This window comes from Cydia pomonella, chromosome 10, assembly GCF_033807575.1.
Source record: "Cydia pomonella isolate Wapato2018A chromosome 10, ilCydPomo1, whole genome shotgun sequence".
Lineage (NCBI taxonomy): Eukaryota > Metazoa > Arthropoda > Insecta > Lepidoptera > Tortricidae > Cydia > Cydia pomonella.
Genome location: NC_084712.1, coordinates 1,362,664 through 1,387,612, shown reverse-complemented (window position 1 = coordinate 1,387,612; position 24,949 = coordinate 1,362,664). Strand labels below are relative to the sequence as shown.

At 39.4% G+C, this 24,949-nt stretch overlaps 2 protein-coding genes across 2 annotated transcripts in view; both read left to right on the top strand.

The window, feature by feature from the left end:
- LOC133521813 (cilia- and flagella-associated protein 52) overlaps positions 1–24,949 on the top strand; it is a 355,058-nt gene that overhangs the window by 200,144 nt on the left and 129,965 nt on the right. The window lies entirely within an intron of this gene.
- The window catches only part of LOC133521819 (uncharacterized), a 145,626-nt gene continuing 123,405 nt past the window's right edge, over positions 2,729–24,949 (top strand). Inside the window, exon 1 of the mRNA XM_061856900.1 lies at positions 2,729–2,869. The gene's annotated coding sequence lies outside the window, so the exon portion shown is untranslated. The remainder of the gene's footprint in view (positions 2,870–24,949) is intronic.

Below are 24,949 nucleotides of genomic sequence, written 5' to 3'. Positions count from 1 at the left end.
TGAAATTCAAATCAACAGTAATCTTTCTTTCACCGGTCTCCCTCATAGAAGTCGGTTTTTTTTCCTTAAAAATTATTATTTCTATAAACATAGTAATTCCAAAAAACAGTTACTTTACAATGAATCTTAGACATTATGATACCACATTCAGTGCTAGCGCGAGCTGCGCGCTACGAGCGTAGCCGATAATACAGGAAAACCCGTATATAGCGAAAAGCGTCTACGAATAGAGAACCCGCCTAGAGTTGGCAGTGAATGTGTAATGTCTCCTCTACACGATGGCCCAGCGCTGGACCAGCGAGATTGTCATGCGATGATTTAGAGCACGCACTATGGAATGGTGAACCTAACATCATGGGAGAAAGTAAAGCCCACAGACTCCGTTGGTTGGGCCACCTTAAGAGAACGGACGAAGATCGGAACGTAAAAAGAGCGTACCTGGGTCGCCTAGCGGGAGGACGTCCTATCGGACGCCCTAGGTATCGCTGGAACGACATGGTGGAGGCGGATCTGCGCGAGCTTCGAGTCGACAATTGGCGAGAAGTGGCACAGGACCGAGAAAAGTGGCGCTGTCTTGTGTCGGAGGCCAAGTCTCATTTTGGGTCGCTGAGCCAACGGAGTAAGTAGTAAGTAAGTACTATGGAATGGGCCACGTGTAGATGCGTACGCACTATTGCCATCCCACCGCGCCATAAGCCATCCGACACCACTACCCTCTCTACACGCTGGCCTATATTAGTGGCCTACCGTGTAGAGGAGCCATTAAGAAGGTTCAAATGAGACAAAAATACCCGACCAAAAAGTGTTGGAGGTTCTGGGATAAATTGAATAAATTTCCGAATCCGACTCAAGAGCAGAAAATCCAAAGAGAATTTGAAATAGAGGTGGATTGTCAAAGTAAATTTTGTAGCCACAGTAAATTTACTGCCATCTTTCGACACATGATTAAGACTTTAAAAAAGTTAACTGGAAGAGATCCCATACAGGGATAAGTTCGCCTTTGTTGTGTTTAATTTACTCTGTATCGTGTTCGAACTGTTCGAACGATGGCTAAAATGTTTACTTTGACAGTCCACCTCTATTTAAAATTCTCTTTGATAGTGGTGGTCTCGGGGGTTTAATTAGTAGTTGAATGAATCAAAATGTACATATATAATAATATATATTCGTTTGTAAGGTAGAGTATTTGTAAAATGCAACTTGTTGCGTGAAATAAATAAATAATATTGCTTGAAATTATGGAATATCCCTAATACAACTTACGGCCCGATTCGAAGAATAAAATACGATAACGATAACTTCTCATTTAGATATCCTTTGTATGTCGCATAATTGACAGGAAGCAGCTCGATTCGAGCAACCAATGTCACTTTGACGTTAGAAATATCGTATATCTTATTGGGATCACAGCGAAATCGAAATAAACGTCAATTTTGACATGACGTTTAGTTATTGATCTTTTAAAGATCTTTCCAAGATCTTAAACGTGTCATAATCACTCTTCGAATCGGGCCGTGAATGGAAACAATGTACCTTTCAGCCGCAGAGGCGTTTTTAAGGTTCACTGATGGATGCATATGAATCAGGAGGTAGGTGTCGGATGGAAGTGGATTTCTACACATGATAGTGCGAGATCGTTTATATAAATTATTAATAAATATATATAAAACAAGAATAGGCAGATATAAATTAGGAAGAAAGTAAGCTAGTTATAGTAATCATCTGTACATATCCATTATGTATATTGTTATCGTAAATAAATAATTTTAGCCGAAAAAAAAAATTAGGAAGAAAGTAACAACGCGAAGTTATCACTTTATGTTAGAGTTTTTAAGATATGTAAAGGACGTCGAAAAAAATCTCACATACAAAAATTTTACTCGACTACCGCGTCCTTTTTAGGCGATCATGCAAAACCCCGGGGGTTTGAAAATCTATGATGAAAACTATAATATTCCACTGAATTTACGATGAGTTTCCGCCTCTAATGGCGCCTCTGGATCTAATAACAAGATACTCATTTAATGGTATTTTATTAATTCAATGACAGGAAAATAAACAAACATAATAAAACTTACTAAGTACTTAAACTCATTTAATTAGTTTACCCAATTACGGTTCAAACCGTAGATATTGCAATGTAACTAAATCGAATAAAATAACTGGGCGATTGGTTGGTCATGTCCCGGTATGTATATTTATGCATTTTATTAGTATCCCGATTATATGTGCCATATATTATTATAATGCCAAAGTTTAACAAAAGAAGTGGTCACTTAGGTAACGGCCCGATTCGAAGAATGATTAAGACACTTTTAAGATCTCGGAAAGATCTCTAAAAGTTCGATAACTAAACGACATGTCAAAATTCACGTTTATTTCGATTCCGCTGTGATCCCAATAAGATCTATCTACGATATTTCTAACGTCAAAGTGTCATTGGTTGCCCGAATCGAGCTGCTTCTGTCAATTATACGAGATACAAAGGATATCTAAATGAGAACTTATCTAAACCAGAACGTATCGTTATCGTATTTCATTCTTCGAATCGGGCCGTAAGTCTCGAGTCTCGACGATGTTCCCGCTGAAACACCGCCTCCCAATTGCCCGCCGCCATTTAAAAATCCGCCAAAACCCTTAAAACTCCTTGAAAATAAGGCGAGTTTCCTCCACCCTGTCCAAGTGGATACCAGGGCAGCAGCACCACGAGGCGTTTGCCCGGGCACGGGCAGTGTTTACGTCGCGGCGCACGCAACCTGTTGTACGGGCACTATATCGACCGGGGCGAGGCAGTCCCGACCGCACCGCGCCCGGCGACGCGCGTGTAGACATGCAGGTGCCAGGCACCCTGCTCTAAACACAACATCAGGTGAATATATTTTGTGTTTTTGTCGATTTTGTTGGAATTGTTAAGGATACGGCGATCGGTGAGTTTGGAAGGCGATTTGTAAATAATAATTTGTGGATGTGGGTAGTTTCGGTTTGGGTTTTAGTGAGCTCTTTTCCTTGAAGACGATCGATTTAAATTCTACTTAGAATGGATGCTGGATAAATATAACAATAAGTACGCAGTTGTACTTGAAGTTTGTGCGTGTGTTACATCGATTGCAGACATAAAACCCCGGCCTGTTTTCGTATAAGGATCTCGGCTTAAAATGGAGAAACTTCTTTAACTATAATTTTCGAGTACGTTAAGGATTTTATACTACAAGTCTGGACTCTTACTAACATTTTAGAATTTTAAAAATGCATAAGTTAAAACAATATTTCGCAATAAATTAAAGTTCTTTGTCATTCAAAACAAAGGGTAAACTCACTTAAACACTCATGCGTACATTGTATAGTAAGTGGTGTTGTTTCACTATTAAAAAAAAAAATAACTTGTGTGTGGGTGTGGTTTAATAAAAGAAAAGAAAACAATAATATACGTATACCGGTAAATAAAAGTACCCGATAAATACTAATACAATATATTAATACATAACTAATACATACCGCCGACACACGACAAGATGGCTATAATAGGTAAGGTGTCAATACTATTATATTTATCCAATTGAATGTTTACACAATTGTATATATTTACGTGGCCGATCCTTTGCCCGCCCAGAGACCTATCAAAAGGTCTCCCATTCCATTCTATTTTGAATCCTTTATTTTGACGAATCAAAATTCCATTTGTCTTGGCAAGTTTCGATGTCTGGGCGGCTATTGATTATGAACTAAGATTGCATCAGCTTCATCACGGATTTATTTGACATATTGAAGCACATTAGAAGATTTAACTGAATATCTCCGTTTGATATCATTTAGATCACATTTTCACCTCGCAGCGCATTTGTCTCGGACAATACTTACGGGCAAGGTAAATATCGTGATTCATTGCATATAGTAATAACTGTTTCTGGAATTGTTTTTTTTGTATACTACGTCGGTGGCAAACAATCATACGGCCCGCCTGATGGTAAGCAGTTTCCGTAGCCTATGTACGCCGGCAACTCCAGAGGAGTTACATGCGCGTTGTCAACTCTAAACCCCCCTCCCCCTCGTTGAGCTCTGGCAACCTCACTCACCGGCAGGAACACAACACTATGAGTAGGGTCTAGTGTTATTTGGCTGCGGTTTTCTGTAAGGTGGAGGTACAATCGTCGGTTCGGTATGGAAGGTAGGTACGGTGGCGTGCCCCCATACACAGAACTGTAAATATAATGACGCCAATTACACTATTTCGGTCCGTATGTAAGTACAGTTAGCAACAAAAGTGGCGGATCAAACTACGCGTTAAAAGTATTTTCTAATAGCTTAAAAGTCCGCAGCAAGTTCGGTTCTCCATACAAACGTAGTTACGCTCTCATTTTTTTTTCTTTTAATAAATATTATAGAACATTATTACACAAATTGACTAAGTCCCACAGCAAGCTCAATAAGGCTTGTGTTGAGGGTACTTAGACAACGATATATATAATATATAAATATTTATAAATACTTAAATACATAGAATAAATAGAGATAGTCTATATATTGAAATGTTACGATCACTTCAATATTCGAATAATACTCACAAACGATAAAAAATCTAATATGCTAATGGGCCCGCAATGAATTTGAGATATTTTTCGATACCGAAACACGTAAAGCCGAAAGTGCCGACGTTTTCGGCAAATTTATAAATTGCAAAGCTCGTTACCGACCCATTATGGGTAGGAAGGAAAGAAAGGGTGCTAAATTACCCATTATTTGTTATATTTATTACCATTAATGGGAAAGGAACAGTTTTTAACAACATCGTAATGGATTGTGGATTGTTTACGCGTATCAGATGTTCCCTACATTCAATTTTTTTTTTCTTTAGGCACGTACAGAAGAAGCCGATATTTAGGGGTTCTCAAGGGTCGGCAACGCTTAAGTGGCTCCTATGATATTACTTAGTCCATGGGCGACGATGACCGCTTCCCATCAGGCGGCTCGTCTGCTCGTTTGCTGGATATACTATAACATAAAAAAAACATACAGTAAATCAAATATATTTTACATTATTTAATAGGGATGTTTCCTGTATTTAAAATAAATTTTATCACACCATGCACGAAATCACCAGAAAAATATTCGAAAAACCTAGACCGCAGTTATTTTCAAATACAATTGAATAAATTCGAAAGAACCATAATTAGATAAATAATAATAAATAAGATAGAGATTCCATAGTGTATAATTTTTGACAGTTCGAAAAAAGAAATAGATTTCACTAAGCACTCAACTACCCTTTTAAGCACATTTAAATAAAATAAAATAAACATTTATTGCAGAATTAAATTTCCATATTATATTCGTAATTTATTAATATACTAAGCCTATGTTGATAACTATTTTATTATGTACTACATTGACTATTATGAGCATGTAGGCTACTCAAGTACTGCCAGAAAGCGCCATCTGCCGTATCCGCGACTGTGGCAAGGATATTTATTTTCATCCATAATAATGAATAGTCCATGTATGTAGTTAGTTTGTACCTGCTGCCATTTATTTATTTATTTATTTTTTATTTTTTACTTATATGAGATATTACGAGACTGTACTTGTTTCTTTTAATTTATAGCCATTATTTAATTCTAAATGTGCTGCAGATTACAGTTTTATTTAGTTACTTCATCAATAGATAGATACTACTTACTAGAAAATGAGTTGTAGCGGTGTGGGGAGCATGCGTCAAAAACGGTACGCATACGACGCGTCACTGCGATTCCGTATCGTGACCGTTTTTTAAGCTGCGGTCTGGTCGCACCTGTATTGTGTGGAGTTGTCGTTGAAATTCCAGATGACGAAGACGTCTCGAGAATATATTTTTTGGGTTTCGCTCATTCATGTGGTTTAAAGTTATTATGCAGTGAACTATCGTGGAAGTGTGCAGCTAATGAATCGTCGTCGTGGCTTTTAGTAAAGTCCAGCTATCTCTTTACTAAAAGCAACTGCCGTACAACGTCATGATCTACGGGCACATTTAAAATGCTTAAAACTTACAACGTACATCATAGATTTGATGGAAGCCATATTTTATTAAAGAAGAAGGTATTATGTACAACATTTCAACATTATGAATCGCAGAACAAGCCTTTAAGTGCATGTTAATGCTTTTGATAACCTAGCCTGTTTCTGTATAGGTATATGCCGGCGGCCGATCGCAAGATCAGGCAGATCGTAATGTTCCTGTGTAATGTGTTGACAGGAGTCACATTAAACCAATAGATGGTAGGATAGGTTCGTTATGTTGCTTCAGATGCCCGAAGAACAAACTGTCGTCGACTCAGGATACGAGACAAAGATTGTCACGTTTCACGATATGCCTAGGAATTTAACGATATGTCTAGGAATTTTACGATATGCCTAGGAATTTTACGATATGCCTAGGAATTTAACGATATGCTTAGGAATTTCACTATCTGCCTGATCTCACGATCAGCCGTCTGATGGGGAGTGTTTGTTTTTCAACTGTTGCATATTTTAAGACAATGAGTAAGTCTGCCCTTGTTCTAAAACTTCTAAAGTGCATTACTCTCGTTTTGGCAAATGGCGTTGCTTGTAAACAGTGTAACGAACCTAACAGTTACAGCGTAATAACATCATTTACTGCCATAAACATTCCAGCTTTCTGCAATAATAGGGTTTCCAATTATACATAAGGTTACATTCGGATAACGACTGCAGCAGCGCCAGCGTCGCTGTTGCGATGTTACTGCTGTGGCACTTACGTTAGTGAAGTCAGTCAGTGTGTATATTTCGTTAATGTCCGTCTTCTAAAATAAATATTGAAAACCTGGTTCTGATAAATCTGGACATTCTCGGGCTCGTTCTACTCAGAATCGACAGCATTCTCTATCCTACCATTAAAAAAGATGTCCCAAAATGTCCGATCCATTACGTCACGTTGTAAAAAAATTCACTTGTATGTGCGTGACGTAGTGGAAATGGAAACTACAAATTTTTGGGACATTTTTTTTAGCATCAGGATTGAATATACTAGTGACTCTTAGTTAAAAAACCTAAACCCAGGATCTGTGGGAATCAGGTCTTCAATATTATTTTTAGAAAGTAAGTAATAAACTATTCTGATTTTTATAACAAGTTAAGAGTTAGATCTGCATTGGATATGGATCTGATCTAATTCTTAGCACGTTATTAAATAAAATCAGAATACGGCTGTTACGCCTATATTTAAGTAAGGTACCCCACCTTACCTTATATAAGAAGAACATGGTTTATTTTGCTCGGGGCAAGACTAATAGTATGAGAATTCCATACAAGTGTTTGTCTTATCCCGGCGATAGTCTTACCCAATCATAAAACAGAAGAATAGCGTTTCGAATCAAACGAAACAACCAGTGCCGGATTAACCATTAAGCAAAATAAGCACTTGCTTAGGGCACCACGTCTAGGGGGGCACCAAAATCGTAGGAAAAAAAAACGCACAGGCTGCATCAGCATCGCAGTCGTAGTGTAGTACTTATGTACACGAAACTTTTTGGTATGTGTCTACCATACCACCTAATCTCATCATATCAGCCTTTTATCGCCCACTGCTGAGCATAGGCCTCTCTTCTAGTACGCCACTTATCCCGGTCCCGAGCCAATCTCATCCAGAAGTGACCCGCAGTCTTCCGAATGTCGTCCACCCAACGAGCCAACGGACGCCAGGCACTCCTTTCGTCTGTAAGCGGCCACCATTCCGTTAGCATTTTGGCCCACCTGCCATCACTCTGCCTGGCAACATGTCCCGCCCAGCTCCATTTTAATTTGGTAATGACGTGTCCGACGTCTTGCACCTTGGTGCGACGTCGGATCTCGACATTCCTCACTCGGTCTTGAAGTTTGATGCCGAGCATGGCGCGCTCCATGGCTCTCTGTGCCACTCGAATTTTATGCACAGTCTCCTTAGTGAGCGTCCATGTCTCGGCACCGTAGGTCATGGTGGGCAGGACACATTGGTTAAAGAGGCGAGTTTTCAGGCATTGTGGAATGTTAACGGGTTTGAGGATGTCCGCCAGTTTATTGAATGCCGCCCAACCCAGCTGGATCCTCCTGGTGATCTCCTTCCGTTGGTGTGTTTTGTCAAAAGATAGAATATGTCCAAGATACACGTATTGCTCGACCACCTCCAGTACTTCGTTCCCAACCATAATAGTTGGAATCGATTCACTAGAGATGTTCGTTATAACTTTAGTCTTGGACATATTCATCTTAAGACCAATCTTCAAAGAAGCATGGTAAAGGCTTTCAACCATGACTTGAAGCTCTTCCAGGGTCTCGGCGAACAATACAATGTCATCGGCAAATCTGAGATGCGACAAGAAGACACCATGGATATTGATACCAGTTCTGTCCCATGCAAGCGTTTTTATCACGTCTTCTAGTACCGCCGTAAAAAGCTTGGGTGAAATGGTATCCCCTTGACGCACTCCCCTTTTGATGGATATTGGGTTGCTGAGTTTGTGAAGCCGGACTAGCATTGTTGCCGAGCTATATAGCTCCCGGAGCACATCCACGTAGCGATTGTCGATTGAGCAGCGATGGAGAGAGTCAAACACGGCCCAATGCTCGACACTGTCGAAGGCTTTTTCGTAATCTACGAAAGCCATGCACAGGGTCCGGTTGTACTCGTGACTTTTCTCCATTAACTGCTTTACCGCATGGATGTGGTCGATCGTAGAAAATCCGCTCCGGAAACCAGCCTGCTCGGGAGGTTGGCATTCATCGAGTATACAAGTTAGGCGGTTACATAAAACTTTTGCGAAGAGTTTGTACGTATGGGAAAGGACCACCTAATCTACCATCTAATAACGAAGGGTCGTAAGAGAGTGAGGACACGTAAGCACATCTCCAATAGGCAGCTGCCAAAGGCTGAGCAGTAGGAGAACCGTGATTACATAGGTTTGATTTCAAGCCACTCTTTTGCAGTTCGGCGTTAAGTCTTATGCGACGCTAGGCCTTCTACTTTATGCAAACTGCCTCACTTTAACTTGGCTATGGATCCAAATCCAAGTCCTCTCTCGCAGCTGGGCTTTCTGCTTTGCTCACACCTCGCTGTTGGTTGTATTGTATGATAACGCGCCGCGATCGGACGCTCCGGACGTCCAGCCTTATGGAAAGCTCAGCCTTTGCTTTTAAAAACACTAATTTAAAGTTTCATGATTCAGGCCAATCAAATTAGATCGAAAAATAATAATAAATAATAATTAATTCCCAGCAAGCTGGAAATTGTTTTAATACTTTCATTTGGTCTTAAATGCGTGTAATCCGAGTTTGCTCCATCCCAAGAGGTGTGCATACCTTTTGGGATACTTAGGAGATATTTTTTTCCTTTGGATTGCCAAACCATAGCACTTGGTGGCACTGGTAAGGCGTATTAGGATTATTACAAGATTTTACCAAAAATAAAATGTCGATCTTTTTTTTACAATTTACTACGAATATATATTAAGGTATCTTCAATCAATCAATAAATTTTATTGCAAGAACATAGTTAAATTACATTTCGGATCCTCAGATATCAATTTTAGTCATAATTAGAACATTTTTTCCAACGGACGTACCGTTTTCGAATTACACGAAAAAAACTGAAAAAGAGGAAACATTTACCAGCACACCTCCTGGGATGGAGCAAACTCGGATTACTCGCATTTTTAGGACCAAATTCGAAAAAATCTAATTTTATTGGCCTAGGTAATTGTGACACATTATTATTTAAGAAAACGGGACTTAATCGCGTTTGATTAAGTTCCAAAATTACCTCCAACGTCAAGATAATGATGTCGACTTTACCCAGTCTTCTTCGAGACCACGCCGTCCTTGAAACGTCAGGTCAGGTCAATAATTTGCTATTTAAGACATGGCTAAGCCCCTACTGAAGGCCTTTGCCCTCACATGAATGAGCTTCGCAGGAAAGCTCTAGAGGTTGCAAAACCCTGTGCGGAGTACGGCCTGTCTTACGTCTTCGCTTACACTTCGATATTGGTTGGCTTGGCTTCCGGCCTTATGCGAAACACGGTCTTCGAATTTGCTTACATTTGACCTTACCTACTGTTACATTACTGCTGCAGTACTGTCAATTTCCGTATAAAATGATGTGACGGATTGAAAGTCTATTCTCAGCAGTAATGCGGCAATAAACGTCACTCAATTTACTAAGAAAATTCAATGTAATCTTGATGAGGGGGCACCATGGTCTAGAAATGCTTAGGGCATCAAAATGTCTTAATCCGGCACTGGAAACAACGGTAATTTATCTGTGAAATTCCATTTCGGGAGAAAACCTTTTTCACTAACTAAATCTTAACAAATCATTTTGATTTTGATGTCGCTCGCTTCAGCAATTATATTTTAGGTTAATAGGTTAATAACATACTAAAAAATCATGGAGAATAGAAAATATTTTGAGGTGGAAAAACGTTTTTTCTTTTTGTATGGAGGATCATGTATATTCTCCTCTTAACTACTTTTTTAAAACCGAATCCGGCTACCACGTCACAGGAATAGCCTATTCTCCGTATCTTTATGTATTCAAATAAAAATAAACAAACAATCTGTACATTTTCGGGTAGTTGTAACATTTATTGGTTAACCAACCAAATACAAAACCGCCGGCGCCTGGATCTGCCACTGAACGATCTGACTATAACCTACATTATTTGATCATGTAATGTTTTCATCTACCCTCAACTGGCTTAGAGAGCAATTTAAGGATAGATTTTGTTTGCTTTTATTTAAATAACTAAAGATACAGAGTATAGAATATTGACAATTATTGCTGAGGTTTTTTCTTTTAAATAAACATTTCTTAAGTTTTAACTAATTAGGTTATGTTAGAATTTGGAATAAGTTTAAATTTGGAATCTATTTCCCAAGAATACAGTAAACAATTGAACGAGTTGCCAAATGGCAGTTACGGCTGTTATGAGAATATGAGTTAGAACTTGCCGTACCGTTGCGTGCTAGTTGATGGAGTCGGTCATCAAGTACCGGAAACGGTATCGGTTACGGCTTTTACCGGCTGCCCTTACCGGTTACGGTGTTTACCGGTTTATTGTAAAATCAGTGGCCTAGCCAAGATGGCAATCGTTTATATAAAATGCCGAAACTTCAATAATGTTAATCTTTTGACGACCAGTCTGGCCTAGTGGGTAGTGAGCCTGCCTATGAAGCCGATGCACCTGGGTTCGAATCGGGTGTTTTCTATATATTTAGTTAAATATTTATATATTAATATTTATCGTTGTCTGAGTAGCCACAACACAAGCCATCTTGAGTTTACTGTAGGGCTTAGTCAATTAGTGTAAGAACGTCCAATATTTATATATATATATATATTTAATATTTATTTATTCATCTTTTAGATATTACTCCATTTGTATTCAAATTATCCAGATTTATTTTTCCATGAAATTCTGTATATTACGAGTCTGGCGATTTAGGTACTTAAATCCTAAATATTTACTGAACCACTTGATTCGATCATTCAGCTAATTATCACGTCAGATACATCATATTCCACTTTTCCACTTCACTTCAGTTTTTCTACACTCGCAGTTTTCGTTGCTACTATATATACAGTCACCGTCAGATATATCGGAGCAGCCGAGGTGCTCACAAATATCTGAACATGCACTCTAACGCTTTGACTATAGAGGCGTGTTCAGATATTTGTGAGCGCCTTGGCCGCTCCGATATATTTGATGGAGACTGTACAAATTATAGGTGAAAAGTTACGTCATCTTGCATGTATTACTGTACAGTTATAACGATGCGCTAACGCAGCGTAACGATTTTTAGGGTTCCGTAGCCAAATGGCAAAAAACGGAACCCTTATAGATTCGTCATGTCCGTCTGTCTGTCCGATTTTTGATGAGACAATCGGATGAGCTAGTCTGTTAAATCGTACTATGTTAACGGCAGCAATCATGGGAATGCTCCTGCAATTGGTTTCAATATTATTAACCAATTAAAACTATGGTTATTTGCTCCAGTCATGGGATGTATGGCACCATTAACTTTCAAACTAACAGATATCAATGAAAAATTAAACATAAGCAGCTCTTTGGATCTTGTTTATGGTAAAATGTTGCCAGCGATTAAAAACTCATGGTAAATACTTGTTTTACAGGATTTGTCTATACCATTCCATTACTGGTGCCTATTCCATTATTGAGGTGTTTACTATAATCATACTGGCATAAGTACGATTTAAACGACCAAGTATTTTTCAGTCGTATTATTTCGGATTCCGGTAATAAATATTTGTTTTTTAAATCCAAAATAAGCAATAATCTTGCGATATGCTTCATAGATACAATTTTAATACGGATGGTATGATCAAAACATCGTCGGCTAAATCGTGCTTCCGAAAAAATGAATTTTGGCTATGTTTATTTGATCCCAGAATGCTCATCTTCATAATAGATGTAGCCAAGATGCTGAACTTTTATTTACACAGTAAAACACATTTGTAACTACCTCCTATAACAAACTATCCATGTTTAAGTATAAACTGGTACGATATTTATTCATTTCATTTTTTCACTTAATTAAATTAAATTTTAACCATAGAGACTATACATCTCTATTGTATTGTAGTAATTATTTATTTTAAGATTATTATAATGTAATGTTTACCCAGGTATTGGCTGTTGTATTTATAAATGTTGTTATGTATTTTTCATGTCACTATATGATGTTACTATAATGTTGTACTGACTTGTAAAAGAGCCCTTGAGGCCTACTTGCAGAATAAAATTTTGAATTTTTGAAAATGTAAGTTATATAACTCCCCTCTATGTATATTGATTCATTCTTAAAACATACGTAAACATCAAGATTTTCATAATAAACCGTCACCTAACTTTTTATTATTCTTTAAAAATACCCTCAATTAATATTGTCACCGCATAAAGTTAATCCGCACTAAAATGTCAGAAGCTTGTCGAGTGAGTCAAACTAAACGATTTGACAAATGTTCTGATTATGCATCCGAGACAAGGGAATACAGCTCTTGTTCCATTGGCTTAAATGTTATAATATGAGCATTAGGTGATATCGAGTTGATAAAGGCTTTTATCTGTTATCAGAGGTTTCGGTTGTAATCGAGTTTGGAGATAGCTACTGAAGAGGCTACTGCAAATCGTTTTAAACATGTAGGACATGGTAGGACTTATGTCAGTTGGTTTTTATTGTACTATTTGGATTATAATTTGAGCTTAAAAAAAACTGATAGGTATAACTTAAACACACTCAACTTGTCAGTAGAAAAAGGAGCGAAAATCAAATTTTCTATGGGAAGTCAAATTAACAATTTTTTAAAAATTTGCCGCCTTTTTCTACCTGAGTTGATTTATAATAGTAATTTACTGTAATGTTCGCCTTATATAATATATAATAGCGGTGCGCGCGAAATGGTAATGAAATTTTAATGCAGGTCGTGGTCCCCTACGAAATTTAATATATAATATTTAGGCAGGCACTATATATTTATTAAATGACATCACTTACCTATTGTTGTAAATTCGCAACTGTCTAGCAAAATTAGTTTCTGGTAGATTAAGGATAATATTCACTAATTTGAACATGTTTCAAAAAGGCACGAAGCTATTTATTCCATTATATTAAATAAATAAATATCGAAAATTCTTAGACAAATTGACCAAGCCCCGCACTAAGTTCAAGATGAAATGTGTTTTGGGTAATCCGACAACGATAGATATAATATATAAATACTTATACCAAACACCCATGACTCAGATCCAGGAACAATTATCCGTGCGAATAAATGCCCTTACCGGGATTCGAACCCAGAGCCATCAACTTCATAGGCAGTGTCACTACCTACTAGGTCGTCAAAATATTAAAAAGATCGTCTACAATTTTTTTTTCAATTACAAAAATTGTACTCTTATAGGTAATAAACAAGACACACTAATGGCGACATCAATATTCCATTACTGTATGTCTGTAGCTATCTCGTCGCTATAAACTTGATGTTTGCTACTTAATTACCCATGAATTATGCTGTCGTGAAAAACACATTATTCGTAGGGCATGGAAAATATTCCATTTCGCGTTAGGTATACCTATAAAGAGATACTGATCGAGATTTCATAGAACCCTACTCTAAAAACGCAATAACTTTTTGGCAAAAATTTCATTTTTGGTACAAGCTTTTACGACTGTACTTTTTTTCCACAGGCAACTAATATTCATCGAGACAATTCTAAAAACCCCAAACACAATTAGGTTGCGTTGTTTTATCACAGAGTTCCTATGGCTACCGCCTGTCTCCATCATCAGATCAGCTTGATGGTACCATAATATTGTATTGTCACCCGACTATAAAATGTTTTTACCGTGCATTGCACCGTACATTGTCTTGTACTAAACGTACAATTTTAGTAGTATCTGTAGCTCATAGTACCTCTATACTGGCGAATTATAAAAGAAGAAGATAATAATAAAATCACCGTACACTGTCTTGTACTAACCGTACAATTTTAGTCGTATCTGAAGCTCATAATACCTTGATACTGGCGAATTATAAAAGAAGAAGATAATAACAAAATCACCGTACACTGTCTTGTACTAACCATACAAGTTTAGCCATATCTGAAGCTCATAATACCTTGATACTGGCGAATTATAAAAGAAGAAGATAATAATAAAATCACCGTACACTGTCTTGTACTAACCGTACAATTTTAGTCGTATCTGAAGCTCATAATACCTTGATACTGGCGATTTATAAAAGAAGAAGATAATAATAAAATCACCGTACACTGTCTTGTACTAACCGTACAATTTTAGTCGTATCTGAAGCTCATAATACCTTGATACTGGCGATTTATAAAAGAAGAAGATAATAATAAAATCACCGTACACTGTCTTGTACTAACCGTACAAAACTCCCAATGCCTTGATACTGGCGGAATAGTCGCACTGGACTGATGCCATATTTTTAAAAGAAGTGAAGTAAAGGAACGTCACTTTTAACACTGACATATCTGATCCATATCGTATCTAGAGCTAATTTTTGACGTATCTTAAAGTCCGAATCGGACCGTAGGCCTGTACATTTTATTATCGCAATAGGCCGTCGAAGGTCAGAGGGCCTACCGCGAACCACGTTCGACGTGTTGCCTCTAATATACAAGTGCGACAGAGAGGCAACACGTCGAACGTGATTCGCGGTAGGCCCTCAGAGTGGGTCGGCTCGCCGGCCCGCTACGCCGTAGACGGGCTACGCCGCTACGAAGGGCCCCGGCTACGACGTAATACATTTTCATCCGGCCAGATTCGAAAAATGAGTTACGATAATGATAAGTTCTGGTTTAGATAAGTTCTCATTTAGATATCTTTTGTATGTCGTATAATTGACAGAAGCAGCTCGATTCAGGCAACCAATATCACTTTGACGTTAGAAATATCGTAGATAGATCTTATTGGGATTACAGCGGAATCGAAATAAACGTCAATTTTGACATGTCGTTTAGATATCGATCTTTTAAAGATCTTAAACGTGTCTTAATCATTCTTCAAATCGGGCCGTATATCATGTTCTTTCCGATGACGGTTCGAAGTTAATATTTTTAAAGTTACTTTGTTAGAAGTTTCCTTATATTTGGGGCTATATTTAACGTATTTTAGTAAAGTAATTAACTAATGTAGGCCTACGTATAAAAGGCTATTTTAGTTTTATAACTCTCGCATTCTACAACTATCTATTCCTTTTATATTACGTAAAATACTTATAGACATATTTTTTTGTCTTACCTAATTTACTTATAAATCTAACATTTTAAGAAATAAGAATACGGTAAAAATATTTCTCTGTCACAAGATATTTTCTGTTATAGAGACAAGAATGCGACACGAAACTCGCGAGAGGTAGATTACGAGTATGTATGGGGGCGAGGGGTTGGCCGATTTCGACGATATTAAGCACATATTTTTTTAGCGTAAAATATTTTTCCCCAACATTTTTCGAATCAAAATAACAAAGATCCCTTGTAAATAAACTAATGTGTTCATAGATACTTACAGGACAGTTATATGTGGACAATTAATCGTTTATTTATACCTTTTTTAAATAAAAAAAGCTAATAAATAAATATTATAGGGACGTTCTTACACAAATTGACTGAGTCCCACGGTAAGCCAAGAAGGCTTGGGCTGTGGGTACTTAGACAACGATATATATGATATACAAATACATAGAAAACATCCATGACTCAGGAACAAATATCTGTGCTCATCACACAAGTAAATGCCCTTACCGGGATTCAAACCCAGGGCCATCGGCTTCATAGGCAGGGTCACTACCCACTAGGCCAGACCGGTCGTCAAAACTTGGTCAGAATATTTGAATTAAATGTTTAGGTTAAATATTATAGGTTTTATATGTCCTCAATATAGTCAGCCAAACATTAAAATATTCTATACCGACCATTTACGATCGCTTTGCTGGCGCGCCAGTAATGAAACGTTTGCCGGCTAGACATGTAATCTGCATATTGCATGTAGTCAATACGTGCATTGTAAATGTATTACGTATCGTGGTTAGCGATCAAATGAGACTGAATGATGTTATTTTTCATGCAAATGAAATCGATCGGAAATAATTCGATGCAAATTGTTTTATAGTAAATCGGCAAATTAAATTAAGCTGCCGGATGGATAATGTAATTCTACAGTTATGCTGAAATACGCCCTTAAATATTTTCCTCTATTGCATTGTATTGTATACGGGCTATTTTCCGCAACTCGACGACTTGCGCCTATTTTGCGTGATATCTTGGGGGACGGGCTAGTCCTGCCAGCCCTATTTTCTTCTATTTTGTTTGCTTTTTTGTATACGAGTATAAAAGAGAAGGAGAGGAGGCCCATGCTCAGCAGTGGGCGATAAAAGGCAGATATTATGATGACGATACCAGAATACAGTTACTTGTATTTTAAGTCGCCGCCCAATATTTATCCATAGTCAAGTCAATGCGGGTTGCGAGCCTTACGTCGTATTTGCAACACTTAATAATAATAAATAATAATAATTCAGCCTATATACGTCCCAATGATGGGCACAGGCCTCCTCTCATGCGCGAGAGGGCTCGGGCTATAGTCCCCACGCTAGCCCAATGCGGATTGGGGACTTGACATACACCTTTGAATTTCTTCGCAGATGTATGCAGGTTTCCTCACGATGTTTTCCTTCACCGAAAAGCTAGTTAAACACTTAAATAATAAATATCAGGGAAACCTAGCTTAGCTCTAAAAACAAAAATACTCAAAAATGTGCTTCCCAGGGACAAGACCTAGCTAGATCGCTTTGTTCGCCTCCGACAACTTCAGTATAGCTAATTTCATTGAAATCGTTAGAGCCGTTTCCGAAATTCTCGATATTTTGCTCGTTTAAAGGTATAAAGTAAAATGTATGAAGAATCAATTTATATTTAAGTAAATTATTATCCAAATACCAGAACACGATTTATTTAGCCTTAGGCAGTGTCTTACCTGAGCGAATAACTCGCGAACGCGAAGCGGCGCGGCGCGGCGCGGGTGAATTCAATCCTTTGATACCTATGGAAGTGTCTTACGACTCTTACGTGGGCAATCTCCGAATGCCGTTGGCCCGCCGCGCCGCGCTGCGCCGCGCCGCCTCGCATTCGCGAGTCATCGCCTACATAAGCCGCGCAGTTAAAACTTTACGGGGCTGCGGTGGCAGCATGGTTCCATTTTTATCACTTGTCACTATGCCCTTCACTTTCGCGCTTACATACTTGTTATAACGTGACAGGCATGGTGACAAATGATAAAAAGCTAACCATCTTAGCTTAGATTTTGTTAAATTATGTTTTATCCCTTTCTTACAAATACATAAGTCAAAATGAAAGATAAAGACAAACGATTCATAGCTAATTCAGGACAGTAACGCGTTTATAAACTAAAATGTGCTGTTGACTCATTTTCAAGAGCTGGCTCTTGAAATGATTACCCCTCCGTGCTTAATATATTTGCACGAAATATTTGCGTTTTTATTATATTTTTACGAGTGTTACAGCTATCAAACTCGTCAACCAAGTGGGCAGTAAACATTGGTAGCAATGATATCCGCGTCGTAAAAACACTCATTACTTAACAGGGGGCCGGAAATATGTCAAAGCGATTAGTAATTGGTTTCTGGGCATATTTGGGTTATCTGTCAGTCAGGACGCGAAAAAAAAAAATTAAAATTGAATTGGAATTGATATTGTAGCAATCTATCAAAGATTCAAAGAATTTATTTGCACAGAATACACGTATATACATGCAGATCGTATTGGTACAAAAAAAAAAACAAAGTTCCAGTGTATTCAGTCTGCGTGCAGACATGCAAAGATTATAGAGGAGCACATACTAACATCAAATCATAAATCAATACAAAAACATGAATAAATAATAATTAGTAAAAAATATGAAAATGTCAATGAAAAATAATTGCAAAGTCAGTTATTCAAATAAAGAGTGTTATAATCTACAACATAAAATATCTAGTTTGACGACCGGTCTGGCCTAGTGGGTAGTGACCCCGCCTATGATGCCGATGGTCCCGGGTTCAAATCCTGGTAAGGGCATTTATTCGTGTGATGAGCATGGATATTTGTTCCTGAGTCATGGGTGTTTTCTATGTATTTAAGTATTTATAAATATTTATATATTATATATATCGTTGTCTAAGTACCCTCAACACAAGCCTTATTGAGCTTACTGTGGGACTTAGTCAATTTGTGTAATAATGTCCTATAATATTTATTTATTTATTTATCTATAGCAGAACCTATATCCTATATTCTGTACCCCTAGTGTAAATTTATTCGATAGCGAAACGTGACGTACGCGTTTGCGTTAAGTCTCATTTTGTATGGGATTTAGAAACAGCGCGCCAAGCGGAACGTTTTAGAAACTCAAAATCCCATACAAAATGAGACTTAACGTAAACGCGTACGTCACGTTTCGTTATCGAATAAATTTACACTAGGGGTACTGTACTATGTATGTTTTTGTTACATTATGTAATTTGTCATTTTGTCTTGTTTGTTATTACGAATAAAAATAATTCTATTCTATTCCATGAGTAACCTATATATTCGAAAGTATTTGGCAAAAATACGTTATCAATTATAGAAAGAAAAGCTTATCGAGATAAGTACCTTACAGACTAACATTTATACAATAATTATAATCTTTAAAACTTGAAATCATCTTGACAAAACAACAGTTTTTGCTGTTTCATTTGTTTTGGTGTAGGTTTATATAGTGTGTAAATCCAATATGTGCGATAAATTAAACCAGATATATAATTTATCCGTTTAATTATTAAATACGAAGTTTTTTAAGTTACACTTAACTATAACCCCGTAATATTTTTTGAAAAATTACCGAGCAGCAATGTACATACTGCTAACCTTACGAGACATGACATTAAGAGATACGACCTTTTTATAGTAACCTACTAACCTTAGTTATAAGTAAATCAAAAAATATGTAACTAACAATATGTGTCTAATGTGTTCTATGTATCTAAGTATTTATAGATATTAATATATTATATATATCATTGTCTAAGTACCCTCAACACAAGCCTTATTGAGCTTACTGTGGGACTTAGTCAATTTGTGTAATAATGTCCTATAATATAATATTTATTTATTTAATAATATTTATGTGGATCCTAGCTATCTAAATAAAGAACTTTATTATTATTACCTTTATTAATTTAAAATCTTGGATTAGGCTTTTTATAATATGAATATAAAAGTAAAATATAAAAACACTTACAAAACAATACAAAATACATATAAGCACATTATAAAAAACCTAACCTAGGGTGCCGCCAGCAGCGGGGCAGGGCCCAAGCTGCCGGTGGTCAAGGCCGCCAGCAGCGGGGCAGGGCCCAAGCTGCCGGTGGTCAGGGCCGCAGAGAGAGGAACCGCCGCCCACGCCCCCGACTCCGGTTCTCTGACAGCCTTCAGTCGGGCCACGTCCTTCCCAATAGCACCCTCCACCAGGCCTTGATGCAAATCATGGCACAAAATATCGTCCCACTATTTTTGGGATGAGGGGTTCTCCGGTCGTTCAACCCCCGCAAAGCGAGACGACCACTCGGAAAGAGCTTAATGAAAAAATGCGACGCAGACATTGCCACCATCAAAAGAAAGAATTTTAGTGACAAGGCCTTGCGCCGCATGAGCGGCATACTGCTCCTACCTTAAACTTACAAAAATTCATAGAGATCCAACTTTTCACATAGTAATAATATTGCACTATACTATACCATAGTATAGCAAGCTCCAGTCCATCGACCTTCCCCGGCCGGCGTTAATAGCCGACCGAGTTATTCGTGTACTCTGTGGCAACTTTTACACTTTATGGAACTATGGGCTCAAAGCTATGCTTCTGAGCAAACCACCTTGCTCAAAGTATTTCAAAAGTCCTACTATACCGGATGTTTCCTGTAACACAAGCATAAGGTTGACTGGTAGAGAATGCCTCATGGCATTAAGTCCGCCTTTTGTACTATAAGGTTTTCTTTTGTGCAATAAAGATTAAATAAATAATTACAACATTTTTTTTTTATACTACGTCGGTGGCAAACAAGCATACGGCCCGCCTGATGGTAAGCAGTATCCGTAGCCTATGTACGCCTGCAACTCCAGAGGAGTTACATGCGCATTGCCGACCCTAAACCCGCCCCCCCTCATTGAGCTCTGGCAACCTTACTCACCGGCAGGAACACAACACTATGACATACATGTCATACAACATGTAGTCATGTGTCATGTAGTACAATACTGTTATATATGGGTATATTCATATATTTGTAAGAAGTGGGTAGCAGTCGCGTAATAAATACTTGTCGAGCAACACGTCTTTTATTTAACAGTGGCGGCGAATGGTAAAATTATAGTGTAATACAGTGTTTTTATCCACAAAAATGGCTGGCAAAGGTAAATTTTCGGAGTTTGATGTGAAAACGGGGAATTGGACTTTATATTGCGACAGGTTAGACATGTACTTTTTAGCTAACGGCGTTACGGACGATTTGAAACTAGCAACCTTGATCGCGAACGTAGGTGAAAGTGCATATGAATTGATAGTGAATTTATGTAGTCCGGACAAGCCATCTACATTAACTTATGCTAAAGTGGTGAGTTTAGTGAAAGAACACTTGGAACCCGTACCATCGGCGTTAGCGGAACGTTACAAGTTTCGGCAATGCAGGCAACAAAATGGCCAGTCTATTGCCGAGTACGTGGCCACGTTAAAACAAATGGCGAGGTTTTGTGACTTCGGTAGCGGGCTAGAAGAGAACCTACGGGACCAACTCGTGTGCGGGATTACCAGTGACGCGATTCGACAGAGGTTATTTGCGGATAAAAAACTCGAATACAGTAAAGCGGTACTAATAGCGACTACAATGGAGTCGGCGGAGAAAGATTCTAGTGCGGTAGAATCTCCGGTGATAGGAATGCACTACAATGCCAGCCAGATTGGAAAAAAACAGTGTACGGCGTGCGGCGACACGAGACATGAGCGCTTCGCGTGCAAATTTAAGGATTACATATGTGACACGTGTTCGCGTGTCGGGCATTTGAGGCGTGTGTGTCCTGAAAAGGAGGGGCACAGAGCTAGGGCAAGACCGGGAGCGACTAAGAGTTGGGGAACCAGTCAGGAGCACGGAAGTGGCTCTGGAAGCAACGGCTACAACGAGAGGGCATTGACCGGCCGTGGAGGCAGCACGGCGGGCAGGAGGCGGCGAGGCGCGCGCACGGGCGCGGCGCTCGCGCGCCATCACTGCATCCGGGGGCACCCCGATCCGGCCGAGGAGGCTAGCTGGCGGGACAACGGAGGCGAGGGCTCGGGTGCGGGCCTTAGCCGGCGCACGGACAGCGATGACGAATGGCCCATATATCAAATGGGACTAAGTCAATATCCACCGGTATGTATGGAGATACTTGTGCAAAATAGGCCATTAATCATGGAAATTGATACCGGATCTCCCCTTTCGTGTATAAATAATGACACTTATCAAAAAAATTTTAGTCAACTAGAATTAAAAGAGTGCCGCATTCGGTTATTTGCTTATAATGGTTCCCGTATTTATCCATTAGGCTTCGTCGAAGTAGAAGTGTCATTTAACGACTGTGTTAAGACGCTAGATTTGTATGTGATAGATAATGGAACCACTAATATTTTAGGACGGCAATGGCTTGCCGAGTTAGATATTCAGGTTCCGCGAATAAAAGTATTAAGTGTCAATAAGCTGGTGAAGGATTATGGGAACTCGTCTCTTACTATGAATGACATCCTTTCCAGGTTTAAAGATGTGTTCGACGGAACCCTGGGTTGCTTCACCGGCGGGCGGGCCACGCTGCAGCTGCGCGAGGGGGCGGTGCCTGTGTATTGCCGGGCGCGACCTTTGCCCTACGCGTTACGTCAGCGCGTGGATGCCGAACTGGACGCCATGCTGGCGGCGGGCGTCATCACACCGGTCGACCACTCGGACTGGGCGACACCGCTGGTGGTGGCGCACAAGGCGGACGGCGCCATCAGACTGTGTGCGGACTACAAGGTTACGCTAAACAAGGTACTAATGGTAGATAGATATCCCGTGCCCAGGATTGACGATCTGTTAAGTAATATTAGTGGCTACAAATATTTTTCCAAGCTTGATCTATCACAGGCCTATAACCAGATTCTTTTGGATGATACGGCAAGTTATACGGTGGTTAACACACACAGAGGTTTGTTTCAATACAACCGTCTCGTTTATGGTTTATCCTCCAGTCCAGGCATATTTCAGAGGATCATGTTAAATTTGTTCAAAAATATGCCCCATGTCGTTGTCTTTCTAGACGATATATTGATCGCTAGTAAAACGATACAAGAGCATAATCAACACATACAGGAGGTTTTGCACATATTGCAAAGTAACGGGTTAAAAGTTAAAAAAAACAAATGCGAGTTTTTTGTTGATGAGGTTAAATATTTAGGTTTTATTATAAATAAGGACGGCGTTAGGGTTGACACGGATAAGATAGCACCCATTATTAAAATGTCGCCTCCCACCAATATTTCCGAATTAAGATCGTTTTTGGGCATGGTGAACTTTTACGGGAAATTTATTAAGCATTTAAGTGACATTCTGGCTCCTCTATACGAGTTGCTTCGTAAAGGTAAACATTGGGTGTGGGGTGGCAGGCAGAATGACAGTTTCATTAATGTTAAGAAGGCCTTGTGCAGTGTGGAAGCCCTGGTACACTATGATATGCGCTTGCCATGCCTGGTGACATGTGACGCGAGTGGACACGGCATTGCAGCGGTCCTGGCTCAACGCGGCAGCGACGGGGTGGAGCGCGCCGTGGCGTATGCATCGCGCGCGCTGACGGCAGCGGAAATACATTATAGTCAGGTGCATAAAGAGGCGCTGGCCATCGTCTTCGCCATAAAAAAATTTCACCAGTATTTGTACGGCCGTAATTTTGTTCTCCGCACCGATCACAAACCACTAGTTACGATTTTTGGGCCAAACTGTGGTGTTCCAACAGCCGCCGCGAGTCGATTACAAAGGTGGGCTATTTTATTATCGGCGTATGATTTTACTATTGAATATGTTCGTAGTGATCAAAATACCGCGGATGCCTTATCTCGCATGATACAGGGTCATCGTGACAACGGGGTTCAGGAGCGCGACGAGGTTCCTGAACAGACGTATTTACATTTTGCCTCGGACGCGATGTTGCTAGACTATAAGCTGCTACGTAATGAAACCTCGAGAGACGTATTACTGAGTCGGGTATTGAACTATTTAAAAGATGGGTGGCCATTAGTCGTAGAGGTTAGAGAGTTAAAACCGTTTTTAAATCGCAAAAATGAACTATATGAAGAACTCGGGTGTATAATGTGGGGTCACCGGGTTGTTATACCAGAGGCATGTAAAGAAAAAGTGTTGCGGGAACTACATGAGCCACATATGGGTATTGTCAAAACCAAGGCTTTAGCAAGAAGCTACGTGTGGTGGCCCGGCATTGATGAGGCGGTGGAACGCGTTTGCCGCGCGTGCGTCGTATGTGCCGCGGTGGCGGACGCGCCGCCGGCCCACGAACCGCGCCTCTGGCCGTGGCCTGAACGTCCTTGGGTACGGTTGCACGCCGATTTCCTCGGTCCATTGGCTGGTGCAAAATATTTAATAGTAGTAGATTCGCATTCAAAATGGATAGAGGCAATTAAAATGTCAGGTACGTCAGCGAGTTACGTAATAGATGTGTTTAGAGAAATGTGGGCGCGTTTCGGTTTACCCAAACAGCTGGTGACGGACAACGGTCCCCCATTTACGAGTACTGAATTTCAGGGTTTCCTGGCCAGTAATGGAGTTGAACATATTTTAACCGCACCTTACCACCCAGCGTCGAACGGGGCTTGTGAGTCAGCGGTAAAAATATGTAAAAAGGTAATTAAAAAAAGTATGGAACAAGGGACTAATATTCATACGGCGTTAAGTAGATTCTTGTTGAACTACCGGAATACCCCCCATTACGCCACGGGTTACCCTCCAGCCAAGCTCTTGCTAGGTAGGTCACTTCGAGCCAGATTAGACTGCTTAAAACCAGAGCTGGCGTCACGAGCGCACGAGCATCAGGACCGCATTAGGAAGCAGGCAAAGGGGGTACAAAGAAGTTTTCAAGTAGGGGATTTAATTTGGTATAGGAAATTCGGTACTAATAACACTAAATGGTGCCCGGGGCGCATTGTAGAATGCCTTGGCGGTACAAACTATTCGGTTAAGGATGAATCTGGAACGGAAACGGTACATAGGCACGTAGATCAAATTAGGTCAAGAGTGATAGATCAAGCGGGGCAGAACAGTCCAATTAATAATCCT